Below are 17,308 nucleotides of genomic sequence, written 5' to 3' on the forward strand. Positions count from 1 at the left end.
TATTCTCTTCTTTCACCCAGTGTAGTGCCTTCTTTTTCTGCTGGTGGCTGATGGGCTTGTATTTCTAGCAGTTGTTAAATCTCAGTGTCTCCTGAGTGACATACATGATGGGGTCAGAAACTAAGTTCTCTGAGCTGAGAATGGTTTTCCCATTTTTAAGGCATTGTTTTAAAAAGAGGAGGGCAAGTGACATACCCAGCGTGTGGCCCGTCAGCCCTACAGCATGTCACTTGACTCAGCTTGACCCTGGACTGTTAGTTTGGTTATGATGATGAAATGCCTTTCTGAATGAGGTATATTCATAAGAAGATTAAAACACTTTGTGATTGTTACTTTTTGACAAATTAGGTATTATTTAAAAATTCTTAGATCCTCAAAATCTGGTAAAACCATTCTTTATAAATTACTGTATATATTCATGTATAAAAGGAACTTGTTTTTCGTACATTTGTAAAATGTGGCTAATCGACTCTCAGCTGGAGTCCAGTGGCTCTGAAGTCACTGGTCCCTGCGAGCACATGCTGACTGTGAGCCAAAAGCTGATTCCCGGCCTGTCCCTCCACACGGGCGCTCTTCACCTGGTTCTGCGTTGGGGTGCTGTGGCCCCCCAAAAGTGTGAAGTTACAGTTGAGGGGGGTTGGGGAGCCACCCAGGGATTAGAGGAAGGTCCACGGATTTCAGGGCATTTGTTCCTAAAAGCTAAGAAACACTGATCCAGGAGGAAGAATGTCTTTGGCCTGGCTGTTTCCAGGAGGAAAGCAAATGAAATATAATCAGGGAGACTTACTCGTTCACAGGTTTCACAGGTGCATGCCAGCATCTGACTCACTGGGGCACCTGGAGCCAGTGGCACATGGTGCACCCCAGTGCCAGGCACTTTGTGAGGCTGTGCTGTCTTCCTTTTCATATGAGCAGAACTACCTTCTCTGAGATGCAGAGGCTGAAGTGCTTTTCTCCTTCATTTTAGAGGAGTCCTTGAGGAAGGCCCACATTTCTCCACTCTCAAAGGTATGCCTGGACTGGAGCTCAGATCAGTTGCTGCAGCTGGGCCACCATGAAGGAGAGAGTGGCTTGCACCAGAACCGGGCTCTCCCCACTCCCCCTGCACAGTCAGGTCTCCTCTAGGGTATGTTCTGGGTCTAAGAGAGTCAATATGGAGAGAGATGCATTAAAAATAACCCAGGTTCAAAGAGTATGTTATGAATAATTTGTAAGAGATTAATTTTTTTTTGCTTTTAACAACTTGCATTACTACTATTCTCATAAAATGTACATTCAACTGGAAAATGGAGACAATTCTTCAGAAAATATTAACTTAATATGTGTCTAATAATTCTAGACTACAGTGTTTAAATGTTTCTAAGATAGATAGAAAAGTTTGGAAATTTTTTTGTATCAAACAGTGGCTTAGTATATTAATAGAAGTAATCAGTTTTTTTTTTTTTTTTTACTCTTAAGGAGCCAACTTAGGAATCAAAAGAGATTTGCAGTACTGAGTTAGGAGTACATTACCTAAAATAGTCTATGTTTTTCTAAGTGTTTGAGGAGTTTAAAACAAAATAGTACGTTTGGTACATTTAAGAGTAAGGGTGTTAGAAAATTTTAACCATCAAAATCATTTTATACTCAGTTTGAGCTTTAGAAATTGTGAAAAGTGTTCTTATTCTTGCTCTTATCACAGAATACTTCATGTCTTATAGGAATTAAAGTTCTAGTCACATTTTAATAATTACAGTTCACACCTAGCATATGAGAGTGCTTCTTTCTTAAATTCCATGTCTGGTTCGCCAGGCCCACTTCAGGTTGGGGACTAGGGGGGTCTAGTACCATGTACCTCCGTGAAATGAGGCATTTTGTCAAAATTCTTGGGTATAATGAGAAATTGCACACACTGAAAATTCAATGTGGAACCAGTACACATATTTTAATTTTTAGGTGAAATACTTTTTCATCACTCCTGGGATCTTCCCAAGTCTGTCAACCATGAAAGCGATTGTGGAATGTGCAGGATGCAAAGTGTTGTCTAAACAGCCGTCTATCCGGAAACTCATGGAACATAAGGAGGATAAGGTACACAGAAATGAAACACTGTTGAATGCATCAATGTCATGTATGAGGCTCAGTAACCAAGAAGCTACTTTTCTTTTCCTTAGATTTTGTCAGAAATAATTTTAATATCCTGTGAAAATCACCTTCACTTGTGTCGAGAATATTTTGCCAGAGGAATAGGTATGTTCATTGTGTGTTGGCGTGCATGGGTGCGGGCAGGTGCATCTGTTTGACAGGTTTTGTCTTTGTTCCTTGCAGATGGTCACAATGCAGAGTTTGTTCTCACTGGAGTGCTCGCTCAGACACTGGACTACGAGTCATATCCTTTGGGAAGGCAGTGAGTGGGCCCCTCTCATTGTTAGTGTCGGAGCTGTGTGCGCTCCGTGAGCCCACAGGTTAGGGCACTACTGCCAGGGTTAGTGATAGAACCGCTGAGAGGCCCGTTGAATTTCGTAGGCTGTTCTTCTAGAGTAGGTGCTCTTATCCAGGCTTTTTCCCGCCCTCCATGTTTAGATCTCAATGCCTGTTCTGCACTGCCTTTCCTTGTGGAAGGAAGACTTGGTATAAAGCTTACCTGAGCTGTCTGTGGGTGACCCCTCGGGCCTCTTCTCATGTCTGCAACCTGAGAGCAGCCGCGCCATCCTGCCGCAGGTGGTGGCCTGGGCTGCAGGGCCTGGTACATGCCCTACATTAGAAGGGAGGGGCTGGTTTTCTGTGGCAGGGCTTTGGGCACCTGAGGCTCTTTATCTGAACACGGGGCCCTTGTTGGGTGTTGGCACTTGTCCACACTGTTGTGGGAAGTTGTTTTCCTCAACATGCCTAAATATAAATTTAACTGATTCACCTGCACTGGTGCCAGGAGCCTCGTGGGCCTGCCTGAGGCCCTGCTCCTTCAGACGCCCTTGTTTTTCAGCTGCTTTCTTTGGGACAAGCATTTTTAAGTAGGAAGACAAATATATTAAATATGTTGCTTCTTATTAAGGTGTGTAATTTTATTCTGAGGAAACATAAATTATGTTTTGTATTACAAGACTTTTAAGAGCCCACTTTAGGTTTTATGATTCCTTTTCTGGGTTTTTAAATGTTTTCACAACACTGTTAATGGATCTTTAGCTGCAAATAAAATGATGCAAATAAAGACCTTGTTATCTCTAAATTATGGATGTTAAAGGTTTGAAACATTTTGTACCTTTCATTTCTTATACTCTTTTCTTTTATAATGAAACCTTGCCCACATTTTAAATAAATGCACTTTTGAACTTTACTTAGAATTGAGTGATCCTTTATTGTGACACATTCTTTTGGTATAGTTTACAGGGTTTTCATTAAGCTGGATCACATTTTCAGTAATTTCAAGGCAAAATATTTTCTAGTAGAATTTTCTCCTGTGGAGGTAATTTCTGGAAGGTAGCCATTTTCTATCAAGGTGAGACATAAACTCCTAAACAAAGCTATGTTCAGAATATTAGCGTTTATTAGAACAGGCACCAGCCGTCCAGAGACATTAATACCACAGAAACCCACATCTCTCTTGCTTCTGTTCCAGTATGGTTCTAATACACTTCCTGTTGGGTTGTAGGTACAAAATCGTAATTGGAGACCATCGTCTTTCCAGTGACTACTGACGTACGAGCATGTTTAATATACTACAGGTATTAGTATACTCAAGAGCAGTGCTGTCACAGAGCTTCAGCCCTGCCCATCAGTGCTTCATCAGTGCTTCATCACCGCCCATCAGTGTGCTCCTCAGACACTGAATTTGCCTCCACGGCAGTTGCTGAGGTGTCTTCCTAGAAGAAGCTGTAATTGGCTCCAGTCTGTTCTTCATTCGTGCAATCTCTACAGTTTAATTCCCGAACACAGTTTAGGTGGAGCACATGAATTAAACACGTTAGGACTTCCATGTCACTGGAGTTGTCAGCATTACTGTAAGGCTCGGGCATCATTTTATTACATGGGATGTCCTCCCGGCTCTGATGTGGAGCCACGTGGAGTTAGTCCTGCAAATCACCACTTGGTGTCACCGTTGTGAAGTGAGGCTCCACACCCCCGACCTCATTTGTGCCCTAGGCCCTGACCTGTGGTGACTTTCCCGTAACACATCTCTTATCATTGGGGCGCTGTTAAGTCTCTCAGCATGCGTGGTTGCGACACTGATGATATCCTGGAAATATTAATCTAGCAAGCTCTTTAAAACACACCCAATTGGCACTTACTTGCATCTTTAACAGATGATCTCACAATGTGTGTCCTTTTTAGTTCCCATTTTTGTACCTAAGCAAACATACTTACCTAGAGAACTGACCGTCTTCTCATGAACCACTAGTGGAATTAATGTTGATGTGAAAGAATTTAGAATCTGTAAGGTCCTGGAAGTACTGAGGAGTTTCATGAGTTGGCACAAAATGTTGATTGCACAGTATTCAGAGTATGGGCCTGCCTCTTATACCCTTGAAGAAAAGTGAACATGATAATGGCATAAAACCTCTGGGTAGAGTCTATGCATCTGTTCAGTCTTCAGTGAAGAGGAGGATTTGTTTAAGCACCATGCAAGTCTGACTGATTTGATTAACCTTACAGTGACTGTTTTTTCAAAAGCTGCCAAGAAATGCTCCTTAAAATCTCCAGGAACTGTCTATAGCCAACTGGCCTTACAGCTGCAGAGCACTGACTTGGAGGCTCAGAGGAAATTACATATGAAGATTTATGAAAAAGATGAAGAAAATCAACCTGTTAGGTTGATTAGGTTATAAAATTATTTCCCATAAGAAAGGAAGTCTTGGGGAGGAACGGGAAGATGACAGAGGAATAGGATGGGGTGACCACTTTCTCCCCCACAAAATCAGCAAAAGAACATTTGAACGCTGAGTAAATCCCACAAAACAACTTCTGATTACCTGCAGAGGAAATCATGCACCCAGAAAAGCAGCCCATAGTCTTCAAAATGAGGTAGGAAATAGTATAAAAGATAAAAGGAGAAGCAAAAGAGGGAGGGACAGAGTTCCGTTCTGGGAAGGGAGGCATTAAAAAAAAAAAAAAAGAGAGAGAAGTTTCCAAACACCTGGAAACACTGGTGAGTGGAACCTCAGAGGGCCACATAACTGGGAGACAAAAGACATAAATAATTAAAACCCACACATTACTTTGCCAACCAAGGTCCGTCTAGTCAAGGCTATGGTTTTTCCCGTGGTCATGTATGGATGTGAGAGTTGGACTGTGAAGAAAGCTGATCGCCGAAGAATGAATGCTTTTGAACTGTGGTGCTGGAGAAGACTCCTGAGAGTCCCTTGGACTGCAAGGATATCCAACCAGTCCATTCTAGAGGAGATCAATCCTTGGTGTTCATTGGAAGGACTTATGCTAAAGCTGAAACTCCAATATTTTGACCACCTCATGCGACGAGTTGACTCACTGGAAAAGACTCTGATGCTGGGAGCGATTGGGGGTAGGAGGAGACGGGGAAGACAGAGAATGAGATGGCTGGATGGCATCACTGACTCGATGGACATGAGTTTGAGTGAACTCCGGGAGTTGGTGATGGACAGGGAGGCCTGGGGTGCTGTAGTTCATGGGGTCGCTAAGAGTCGGACACGACTGAGCGACTGAACTGAACTGAACTGAAGTGCCCAGAGGAAACTCAGCGGAGAAGCAGCGTAGATGCTCGTACCCTGCACTAGCAGGCGGGGGCTGGGCAGGGAGGCTCGGACGGCGTCGCTTAGAGGGAGAATGGGCTTGAACGCCCCAGGGAAAACTGAGGGCGCGAACTTAATATATCGAAGCAGATGATGCAGCTAAAAGGCAAAAAGGCTGCGAAAAGCCTGCGAAAAGCCCCAACCTAGGAATCTGCCAGCCCCGCACACAGAATAAAAGACTGAGCAGAGAGAGCCGGGAGTGGGCGGCCCAGCCCCCAGCCCCTGCTGACACAGGCAGGGAGGGCGGCCAAAGGTGGAAGGGGCAGCCTCGGCCCCAAAGAGGCTTCCCAAACCAAGCTTCAGGCAGGCTTCCTTGCCAAACAACACTTCTTGGGTTTGGGCCGGTCAATATCCGACTGAGAAAGTGTGCTGGTTGTACACCCAGAAAACAGAACAGCAGGGAACAGGGAGGCGATAAGTAGCAGCGACCGGGCTGGCCAAACGCCTGGTCACCTGAGCTGCTCAGACCGGGAAGGCATAAAACACAGGCCCAGCCAAGTCTGCGCCTTTTTTGAGTACCTGAGGACCTGAACCTGAGCTGCTCAGACCTGGGAAGTGCATGCAACCCAGCACCGGCCGCGGACAGCTCCCGGCAGAGCAACCCAGAGCCTGACCAGCAAAAAAAAGGAAAGCACACACACCACGAGCAGGAGCATTCCCAGTGTAGCCGAGACACTGCGAGCACTCCCCACAGATTCCAGGGATATTTGTTAGCTGCCTTCCTCCCTCCCCACAGCAGGACTGAACAGGTGATCCGGGGGGGGGGGGGAAGTGTCCAGCACCGCATCCTGGTGTCAGGATGGGAATTAGACACTGAGGAGACCAGAAAACAAAAGAGCTTTTTCAACAGAAGGAACTGCCTTGGAAGTAACAGAGGGAGAAGCCTTGAGCCTATTTCAAGAATAAGACTGAAAACCAGAGGCAGAGCCTTAAATCTAAATCCTGAGAACACCAGAGATCTCCTGTTCCAGAGAACATTAATTGATAGGTACTCATTAAAGGCCTCCATACATACACTGAAACCAGGCACCACCAAAGGGTCAACAAGTTTCAGTGAAAGACATACTACGCAAACTATCCAGCAACACAGGAGAATAGCACTGGCCTTCAATATACAGGCTGCCCAAATCCACTCCAAACCCATTGACATCTCAAACTCATTACTGGACACTTCATTGCACTCCACAGAGAAGAAATCCAGCTCCACCCACCAGAATATCGACACAAACTTCCCTAACCAGGGAACCTTGTCAAGTCACCCATCCAACCACACACAACGAGGTAACTACATAATAAAGAGAACTCCACAAACTGCCAGAAGACGGAAAGGCCACCCAAAACACAGCAATATAAGCAAGATGAAGAGGCAGAAAAACACACAGCAAGCAAAGGAACAGGATAAATGCCCACCAACACAAACAAAAGAAGAAGATATAGGGAACCTACCCGATAAAGCATTTTGAATTTTAATTGTGAAAATGATTCAAAATCTGGAAAGCAAAATGGAGTTACAGATAAATAAACTGGAGAAAAGGATTGAGAAGATGCAAGAAATTTAATTCCTAATTTAATAAGGAATTAGAGGAAATAAAAAAAAGAGTCAATATACAATGAATAATGCAATAGATGAGATCAGAAACACTCTCGAGGGAACAAACAGTAGAATAACAGAGGGAGAAGACAGGATAAGTGAGCTAGAGATAGAATTGTAGAAATAAATGAAACAGAGACAGAAAAAGAAAAACGAATGAAAAGAAATGAGGACAATATTAGAGACCTCTGGGAAAATAGTAAATGCCTCAATATTAGAATCATAGTAGTCCCAGAAGAAGACGACAAAAAGAAAGACCATGAGAGAATACTTGAGGAGATAATAGTTGAAAATTTCCCTAAAATGGGGAAGGATATAATCATCCAAGTCCAAGAAACACAGAGAGTCCCTAACAAGATAAATCCAAGGCGAAATACTCAAGACACATATTAATTAAACTAACAAAGATCAAACACAAAGAACAAATATTAAAAGCAGCAAGGGAAAAACAACAAATAACACACAAGGGGATCCCCATAAGGATAACAGCGAATCTTTCAACAGAAACTCTTCAGGCCAGGAGGGAATGGCAAGACATACTTAAAGTGATGAAAGAAAGTAACCTACAGCCCAGATTACTATACCCAGCAAGGATCTCATTCAAATATGAAGGAGAAATCGAAAGCTTTACAGACAAGCAAAAGCTGAGAGAATTCAGCATCACCAAACCAGCTCTCCAACAAATACTAAAGGATCTTCTCTAGACAGGAAACACAGAAAGGCTATATAAGTTCGAACCCAAAACAATAAAGAAAATGAGAACGGGATCATACTTATCAATAATCACCTTAAACATAAATGGGTTGAATGCCCCAACCAAAAGACAAAGGCTGGCTGAATGGATAGAAAAATAAGAACCCCATATATGTTGTCTACAAGAGACCCACCTCAAAACGAGGGACATATGCAGACTGAAAGTGAAGGGCTGGAAAAAGTTATTCCACACAAATAGAGATCAAAAGAAAGCAGGAATAGCAATACTCATACCAGATAAAATAGATTTTAAAACAAAGGCTGTGAAAAGGGACAAAGAAGGAAACTACATAATGATCAAAGGATCAATCCAAGAAGAAGATATAACAATTATAACTATTTATGCACCCAACATAGGAGCACCGCAATATGTAAGAAAATTACTAACAAGTATGAAAGGGGAAATTAACAATAACACAATAATAGTGGGAGACTTTAATAGCCCACTCACACCTATGGATAGATCAACTAAACAGAAAATTAACAAGGAAACACAAACTTTAAATGATACAATAGACCAGTTAGACCTAATAGACCTCTATAGGACATTTCACCCCAAAACAATGAATTTCACCTTTTTCTCAAGTGCACACGGAACATTTTCCAGGATAGATCACATCCTGGGCCATAAATCTAGCCTTGGTAAATTCAAAAAAACTGAAATCATTCCAAGCATCTTTTCTGACCACAATGCAGTAAGAGTATATCTCAATTATGGGAGAAACTATTAAAAATGCCAACATATGGAGGCTGAACAACACACTGGTGAATAATGAACAAATCATAGAAGAAATCAAAAGAGAAAGCAAAATACGCATAGAAATGAATGAAAATGAAAACACAACAACCCAAAACCTCTGGGACACCGTAAAAGTAGTGCTAAGGGGGAAGTTCATAGCAATACAGGCACACCTCAAGAAACAAGAAAAAAGTCAACTAAATAACCTAACTCTACATCTAAAGAAACTAGAAAAGGAAGAAATGAAGAACGCCAGGCTTAGTAGAAGGAAAGAAATCATAAAAATTAGGGCAGAGATAAATGCAATAGAAACAAAAGAGACCATAGCAAAAATCAACAAAGCCAAAAGCTGGTTCTTTGAGAATGTAAATGAAATTGACAAACCACTAGCCAGACTCATCAAGAAACAAAGGAAGAAGAACCAAATCAATAAAATTAGAAATGAAAATGGAGAGATCACAACTGACAACATTGAAATACAAAGGATTATTAGAGAATACTATCAGCAATTATATGGCAATAAAATGAATAACCTGGAAGAAATGGAAAAATTCCTAGAAAAGTACAACCTTCCAAAACTGAACCAGGAAGAAATAGAAAATCTGAACAGACCCATCACAAGCACGGAACTAGAGGATGGCATCAGAAATCTTCCAGCAAACAAAAGCCCAGTTCCAGATGGCTTCACAGCTGAATTCTACCAAAAATTTAGAGAAGAGCTAACACCTGTTCTACTCAAACTCTTCCAGAAAATTGCTGGGGAAGGGAAACTAACTTCCAAACTCATTCTATGAGGCCACCATCACCCTAATCCCAAAACCTGGTAAAGACTCCACAAAAAAAGAAAACTACAGGCCAATATCACTGATGAACATAGATGCAAAAATCCTTAACAAAATTCTAGCAATCAGAATCCAACAATACTTTAAGAAAATTATACATCATGACCAAGTGGGCTTTATCCCAGGAATGCAAGGATTCTTCAGTATCTGCAAATCAATCAACGTAATACACCACATTAACAAACTGAAAAATAAAAATCATATGATTATCTCAATAGATGCAGAGAAAGCCTTCAACAAAATTCAACATCGATTTATGATAAAAACCCTCCAGAAAGTGGGAATAGAAGGGACATATCTCAACATAATAAAAGCTATATATGACAAACACACAGCAAACATTATCCTCAACAGTGAAAAACTGAAAGCATTTCCCCAAAAGTCAGGAACAAGACAAGGGTGCCCACTCTCACCACTACTATTCAACATAGTCCTGGAAGTTTTGGCCACAGCAATTAGAGCAGAAAATTACATAAAAGGAATACAAATTGGAAAAGAAGAAATAAAATTTTCACTCTTCGCTGGTGACATGATCCTCTACACAGAAAACCCTAAAGACTCTACCAGAAAACTACTAGAGCTAATCAATGAATACAGTAAAGTTGCACGATATAAAATCAACACACAGAAATCCCTTGCATTCCTATACACTAATAATGAGAAAATAGAAAGAGAAATTAGGAAACTTATTCCATTCACTGTTGCAGAGAAAAGAATTAAATACTTAGGAATATATCTATGTAAGGAAACAAAATACTTGTATATAGAAAACTATAAAACACTAGTGAAAGTAATCAAAGAGGACACTAATAGATGGAGAAATATACCGTGTTCGTGGATTGGAAGAATAAATATTGTAAAAAAGAGTATACTACCCAAAGTAATTTATACATTCAATGCAATCCCGATCAAGCTACCAACAATATTTTTCACAGAACTAGAACAAATAATCTCACAATTTGTATGGAAATACAAAAAACCTCGAATAGCCAAAGCAATCTTGAAGAAGAAGAGTGGAACTGGAAGAATTAACCTGCCGGACTTCAGGCTCTACTACAAAGCCACAGTCATCAAGACAGTATGGTACTGGCATAAAGACAGAAATATAGATCAATGGAACAAAATAGAAAGCCCAGAGATAAACCCACGCACCTATGGACACCTTATCTTTGACAAAGGAGGCAAGAATATAAAATGGAAAAAAGACAATCTCTTCAACAAGTGGTGCTGGGAAAACTGGTCAGCCACTTGTAAAAGAATGAAACTAGAACACTTCCTAACAGCATGCACGAAAATAAACTCAAAATGGATTAGAGAGCTAAATGTAAGACCAGATTCTATAAAACTCCTAGAGGAGAACATAGGCAAAACACTCTCCGACATAAATCTCAGAAGGATCTTCCAAGACTCACCTCCCAGAATATTGGAAATAAAAGCAAAATAAACAAATGGGACCTAATTAAAATCAAAAGCTTCTACACAGCAAAGGAAACTGTAACCAATGTGAAAAGACAGCCTTCAGAATGGGAGAAAATAATAGCAAATGAAGCAACTGATAAAGGATTAATCTTCAAAATATACAAGCAGCTCCTGCAGCTCAATTCCAGAAAAATAAATGACCCAATCAAAAAATGGGCCAAAGAACTAAACAGACATTTCTCCATAGACGACATAAAGATGGCTAACAAACATGTGAAAAAATCCTCAACATCCCTCATAATCAGAGAAATGCAAATCAAAACCACATTGAGATACCATTTCACACCAGTCAGAATGGCTGCTATCCAAAAGTCCACATGCAATAAATGCTGGAGAGGGTGTGGAGAAAAGGGAACCCTCTTACACTGTTGGTGGGAATGCAAACTAGTACAGCCACTCTGGAGAACAGTGTGGAGATTCCTCAAAAAACTGGAAACAGAACTGCCATATGATCCAGCAATCGCACTCCTGGACCTACACACCAAGAAAACCAGAATTGAAAGAGACACATGTACTCCAATGTTCATTGCAGCACTGTTTATAATAGCGAGGACATGGAAGCAACCTAGATGTCCATCTGCAGATGAATGGATAAGAAAACTTTGGTACATATACACAATGGAGTATTTCTCAGCCATGAAAAAGAATACATTTGAATCAGTTCTAATGAAGTGGATGAAATTGGAACCTATTATACAGAGTGAAGTAAGCCAGAAAGAAAAACATCAATACAGTATTCTAACGCATATATATGGAATTTAGAAAGATGGTAACCTTAATCCTGTATACGAGATAGCAGAAAAGACATAGGTATATAGAACAGTCTTTGGGACTCTGTGGGAGAGGGTGAAAGTGGGATGATTTGGGAGAATGGCATTGTAGCATGTATATTATCATATGTGAAATGAATCACCAGTCCAGGTTCGACACATGATACAGGATGCTTGGGGCTGGTTCATGGGGATGACCTGGAGGGAGGATATGGGGAAGAGGGACGTGGGAGGGGAGTTCAAGAAAGGGAACACATGTACATCCGGAGCGGATTCGCGTCAATATATGGCAAAACCAACCAATATATTAATGTAAGGTAATTTGCCTCCAATAAAAAAAAAAAAAGAAAGGAAGTCTTTCAGTCCTGTTGTTTGGTATGACTCAAGATTTAGTAGAAATATAATGTAGACCACATATGTAGTTTTAGAGTTTCTAGTAGCCACACTAAGAAAGCTCTTAGATTTTCGTTTCTACAGTTTAATATATCTGAAGTGTTATTTCATTTATAAGTAATTTTTTTAATTTTTAAAAATACTTTAGATTTCACACTACTTACAGTTCAAAAAGTAGATTTACATACTCAAGTTATTTTAAGTGTAGGATTTTTTTAAAGTTAATGTTAACTAAGATTGACAGTTGAGCCCTTCTTTCACATCAGGCATATTTCCAGTGCATGGTGAGCTGGTGTGGCTGGTCTCCACTGTCAAACTTTGCTAACAGGTGGGAGAAATGCAGATACCACTGAAGATAGCACACTTGGTATCCGATCAAACCCAGGATCATATCATACCTCTGTGTAGACAAGTACGATACTTTCAATCCAGACGGCAGAACAGAAGGACATGGAAATCACCTCCTCCCACAAATACATCTACACATGGAACAGTTCTCACAATACCTCCTGGTGGGAAAGCTCAGACACCAAGGAGCACAACAAAGATCTTTATGCAACACAGTAGGATGAAAGGGGGGATATAAAGGGAAGAAGGACGGGCCCAGCACCCCTGGGAAGAAGCTCTGATAGAGGACAGGTTCTGGACCCCTGGAAAGTCCCTCTCCCAAGGGGAAACCAGCCGGGACGGAAAGGCGTTCTTCAGAGACTCGGAGGAGCATGTAGCAGGCAGAGCAGAGAGCCCAGGATAGAAGGTCTGTGCTACCTGCACACGGTCTCCAGCCTGAGACACATGCCTGCTGGTTCATGCAGGACAGGCCTGGGGCGACGACTGCGGTTAGCTGTGTGAAGCACCTGAAATGCTGGAGCATGGCATGACCACAACTGGGGTGGCGTGGAAGACGTCCCGGCTGTTGTAGAAGCAAAGCACCTATGTTAAGGGGTGTGTGAAGGGCAGAGCGGAGTCTCCATCAGCCTCTTCCTCACTCACCCAGTACAACACCAGCTCCATGAGCTCCAGGAGCATCCCAGCACAAGCAGGGCCTCCACCTGTGGAGATGGAGCTGAAATCAGCCTCCCCGTGGCTATGCAATGGGCTGATGTCTACCACAGCCTCTGGCTCTGTCCACTTGGTGCCTGCAGGACACGCGAGTGGACAGTGGGGGCTCCCTGGCTGGGACAGGTCGGCCCGGGCACCTGTGGGCTTTGTGGATGTACATGGGTGCTGGGCCAGGCCTGAGCTTCTCCCCACTTCCATGGCAGGTCTGGGTGCACAACTACTGACATCAGAGGATCTGCACTGGGGGCTCTGTGAACACAGCACCTGAGGGCCGCCAGGGCCGGCTGCCTGCATCCCTACAAAGGATGGGGTCCCAAGCAGACCTACACCAAGACAGAGGGTCATAAAAATGTCAAAAGTGAAAGAGGTGTCTAAAGGAAGCAAGAGGAAAACAAAGGATTCTTTATAAGAGAACCCCCAAAGGCTGCCAGTGGCTTCTTCTCCAGAAACATAGGAGTTAGAAGGGAGTGGCAAGATAAATTCAAAGTCCTGAAAGGGAAAACCCTGTAGCTAAGGATACTCTACCCAGGAGCACTATCATTTAGAAGAAAAAGAGAGGAAATTTCTCAGATGTGATGCCAAAAGATGAGCCCGCCAGGTCGGAAAGGTGTTCAATATGCTACTGGGGAAGAACAGAGGGCAATTACTAATAATTCCAGAAAAATGAAGACTGGGCCAAAGTGGAAATGACGCTCAATTGACAATAGGTTTGGTGGTGAAAGTAAAGTCCGATGCTATAGAGAACAATACTGCATAGGATCCTGGAATGTTAGATCCATGAATAAGGAAAATTGAAAGTGGTCAAGCAGGAGATGGCAACATTAAATACTGACATATTAGGAATCAGTGAACTAAAATGGACTGGAATGGGTGAAATTTAATTCAGATGACCATTATATCTACTACTGTGGGCAATAATCCCTTAGAAGTTGAGTAGCCCTCATAGTCAACAAAAGAGTTTGAAATGCAGTACTTAGATGCCATCTCAAAAATGACAGAACGATCTGTTTGTTTCCAAGGCAAAACATTCAGTATCACAGTAATCCAAGTCTATGCCCTGACCAGTAATCCTGAAGAAGCTGAAGTTGAACAGTTATATGAAGATCTACAAGACCTTCTAGAATTAACACCCAAAAAAGATGGTATTTTCATCTCAGGGGACTGGAATGCAAAAGTTTAGGAAGTCAAGAGATACCTGGAGTAACAGGCAAGATTGGCCTTGGAGTACAGAATGAAGTAGGGCAAAGGCTAACAGAGTTTTGCCAAGAGAATGCACTGGTCATAGGAAACATGCTATTCCTACAACACAAGAGATGACTTTACATGGACATCAACAGATGGTCAATATAAAAATTGTATTGATTATATTCTTTGAAGCGAAAGATGGAGAAGCTCCATAAAGTCAGCAAAAACGACAGTGGCTCATTTCATGAACTCCTTATTGCCAAATTCAGACCTCACTTGAAAGTAGGGAAAAACGACTAGATCGTTCACCTATTACCTACATCAAATCCCTTACTATTATACAGTGGAAGTAACAAATAGATTCAAGGGATTAAATCTGATAGACAGAGTGCCTGAAGAACTGTGGACGGAGGTTCGTGACATGGTACAGGAGGCACTGATCAAAGTGATCCCCAAGGAAAAGGAACATAGAAAGGTAAAATGGTTGTCTGAAGAGGCCTTACAAATAGCTGAGAAAAGAGAAGTTCAAAGCAAAGGAGAAAAGGAAAGATATACCCATCTGAATGCAGAGTTCCAAAGAATAGCAAGGAAAGATAAGAAAGCCTTCCTCAGTGATCAATGTGAAGAAATGGAAGAAAACAGTAAAATGGGCCAGAACAGAGATCTCTTCAAGAAAATTAGAGATACCAAGGGAACATTTCATGCAAAGATGGGCACAGTAAAGGACAGAAATGGTGTGGAAGTAACAGAAGCAAAAGATATTAAGAAGAGGTGGCAAGAATACACAGAAGAACTATACAATAATGATCTTCATGACCCAGATAACCACGATGGTGTGATCACTCACCTAGAGCCAGACATCCTGGAATGGGAAGTCAAGTGGGCCTTAGGAAGCATCACTATGAACAAAGCTAGTGGAGGTGATGGAATTCTAGATGCGTTATTTCCAATCCCAAAAGATGATGTTGTGAAACTGCTGCACTCAGTATGCCAACAATTTTGGAAAATTGAGCAGTGGCCACAGGACTGGAAAAGGTCAGTTTTCATTCCAATCCCAAAGAAAGGGAATGCTAAAGAATGCTCAAACTACCACACAATTGCACTCATCTCACACGCTAGTAAAGTCATGCTCAAAATTATCCAAGCCAGACTTCAACAGTACATGAACTGTGAGCTTCCAGATGTTGAGTTTGTATTTAGAAAAGGCAGAGGGACCAGAGATCAAATTGCCAACATCCACTGGATCATAGAAAAATCAGCAGAGTTCCAGAAAATCATCTGCTTCATTGACTATGACAAAGCCTTTGACTATGTGGATCACAACAAACTGGAAAATTCTTAAAGAGATGGGACTAGCAGACCACATTACCTGCCTCCTGAGAAATTTGTATGCAGTTCAAAAAGCAATAGTTAGAACCTAACGTGGAACAACTGACTGGTTCCAAATTGGGAAAGGAGTACACAAAGGCTGTATATTGTCACCCTGTTCATTTAACTTATATGAAGAGTACGTCATGCAAAATGCAGAGCTGGATGAAGCACAGGCTAGAAGCAAGACTGCCAGGAGAAATATCAATAACTTCAGATATGCAGATGACACCACCTTTATGGCAGAAAGTGAAAAGGGACTAAAGAGCCTCTCTCTTGATGAAAGTGAAAGAGGAGAGTTAAAAAGTTGTCTTAAAACTCAACATTAAAAAAATCTAAGATCATGGCATCTGATCACTTCATGGCAAATAGATGGGGAAACAATGGAAACAGTGAAAGACTTTAGTTTTTAGGCTCCAAAATTACTGCAGATGGTGACTGCAGCCATGAAATTAAAAGATGTTTGCTCCTTGAAAGAGAAGCTATGAGCAACCTAGACAGCATATTAAAAAACAGAGACATTACTTTGCTGACAAAAGTTCGTCTAGTCAAAGCTATGGTTTATCCAGTAGTCATGTATGGATGTGAGAGTTGGACTATAAAGAAAGCTGAGTGCTAAAGAATTGATGCTTTTGAACTGTGGTGTTGGAGAAGACTCTTGAGAGTCCCGTGGACTGCAAGGAGATCCAACCAGTCCATTCTAAAGGAAATCAGTCTGGAATATTCATTGCAAGGACTGATGTTGAAGCTGAAACTCCAGTACTTAGCCACTTGATGTGAAGAACTGACTCATTGGAAAAGACCCTGATGCTGGGAAAGATTGAAGGTAGGATGAGAATGGGATGACAGAGGATGAGATGGTTGGATGGCATCACCGACTCAATGGACATGAGTTTGAGTAAACTCCGAGTGTTGGTGAAGAACAAGGAAGCCTGGATTGCTGTGGTCCATAGAAGGATGCTAAGCGACAGTTGTGAAACATGATGTTGCCTGTCCCATGACCAGAGGGTCCCACCACTGCACCCCGTCTCAGAGCTGGCCCTGTGCACAAACACATGGAGGCATGAAGACTGCTCTTGAGCACTACTTCATCTGACCAACATCTACCGGGCTAGCCATGGGCAGGGGAGGATCGCCGTGAATGCAGTCTGTCCACCTAGTGGACGACTACAGAGCACATGAGATGAGTAGAGGACACCGGTGCACATGGGCAAGTATGGAAAATGCTGTAAGCCCCCTATATACGAACGAGTTACTCTCCAAGAGCACGTCCATAAGTCCAGTTTGTTTCTCAGTCCAACAAAGCTAGCCGACACAATTGGCTACATAATATTGTGGTGTAATAGGTTTACAATTCTTTTCACACAAATAATACATAAAAAGCACAC

The 17,308-nt window shown here is 41.9% G+C and overlaps 1 pseudogene; it reads left to right on the forward strand.

Annotated features, from left to right (window-relative positions):
- LOC129564100 (PAX-interacting protein 1-like) overlaps positions 1–2,390 on the forward strand; it is a 34,516-nt pseudogene extending 32,126 nt beyond the window's left edge.
- The last annotated feature ends 14,918 nt before the right edge of the window (positions 2,391–17,308 follow it).

This window comes from Moschus berezovskii, chromosome X (assembly GCF_049115385.1).
Source record: "Moschus berezovskii isolate FMDL1 chromosome X, NW_MosBer_1.0, whole genome shotgun sequence".
NCBI lineage: Eukaryota > Metazoa > Chordata > Mammalia > Artiodactyla > Moschidae > Moschus > Moschus berezovskii.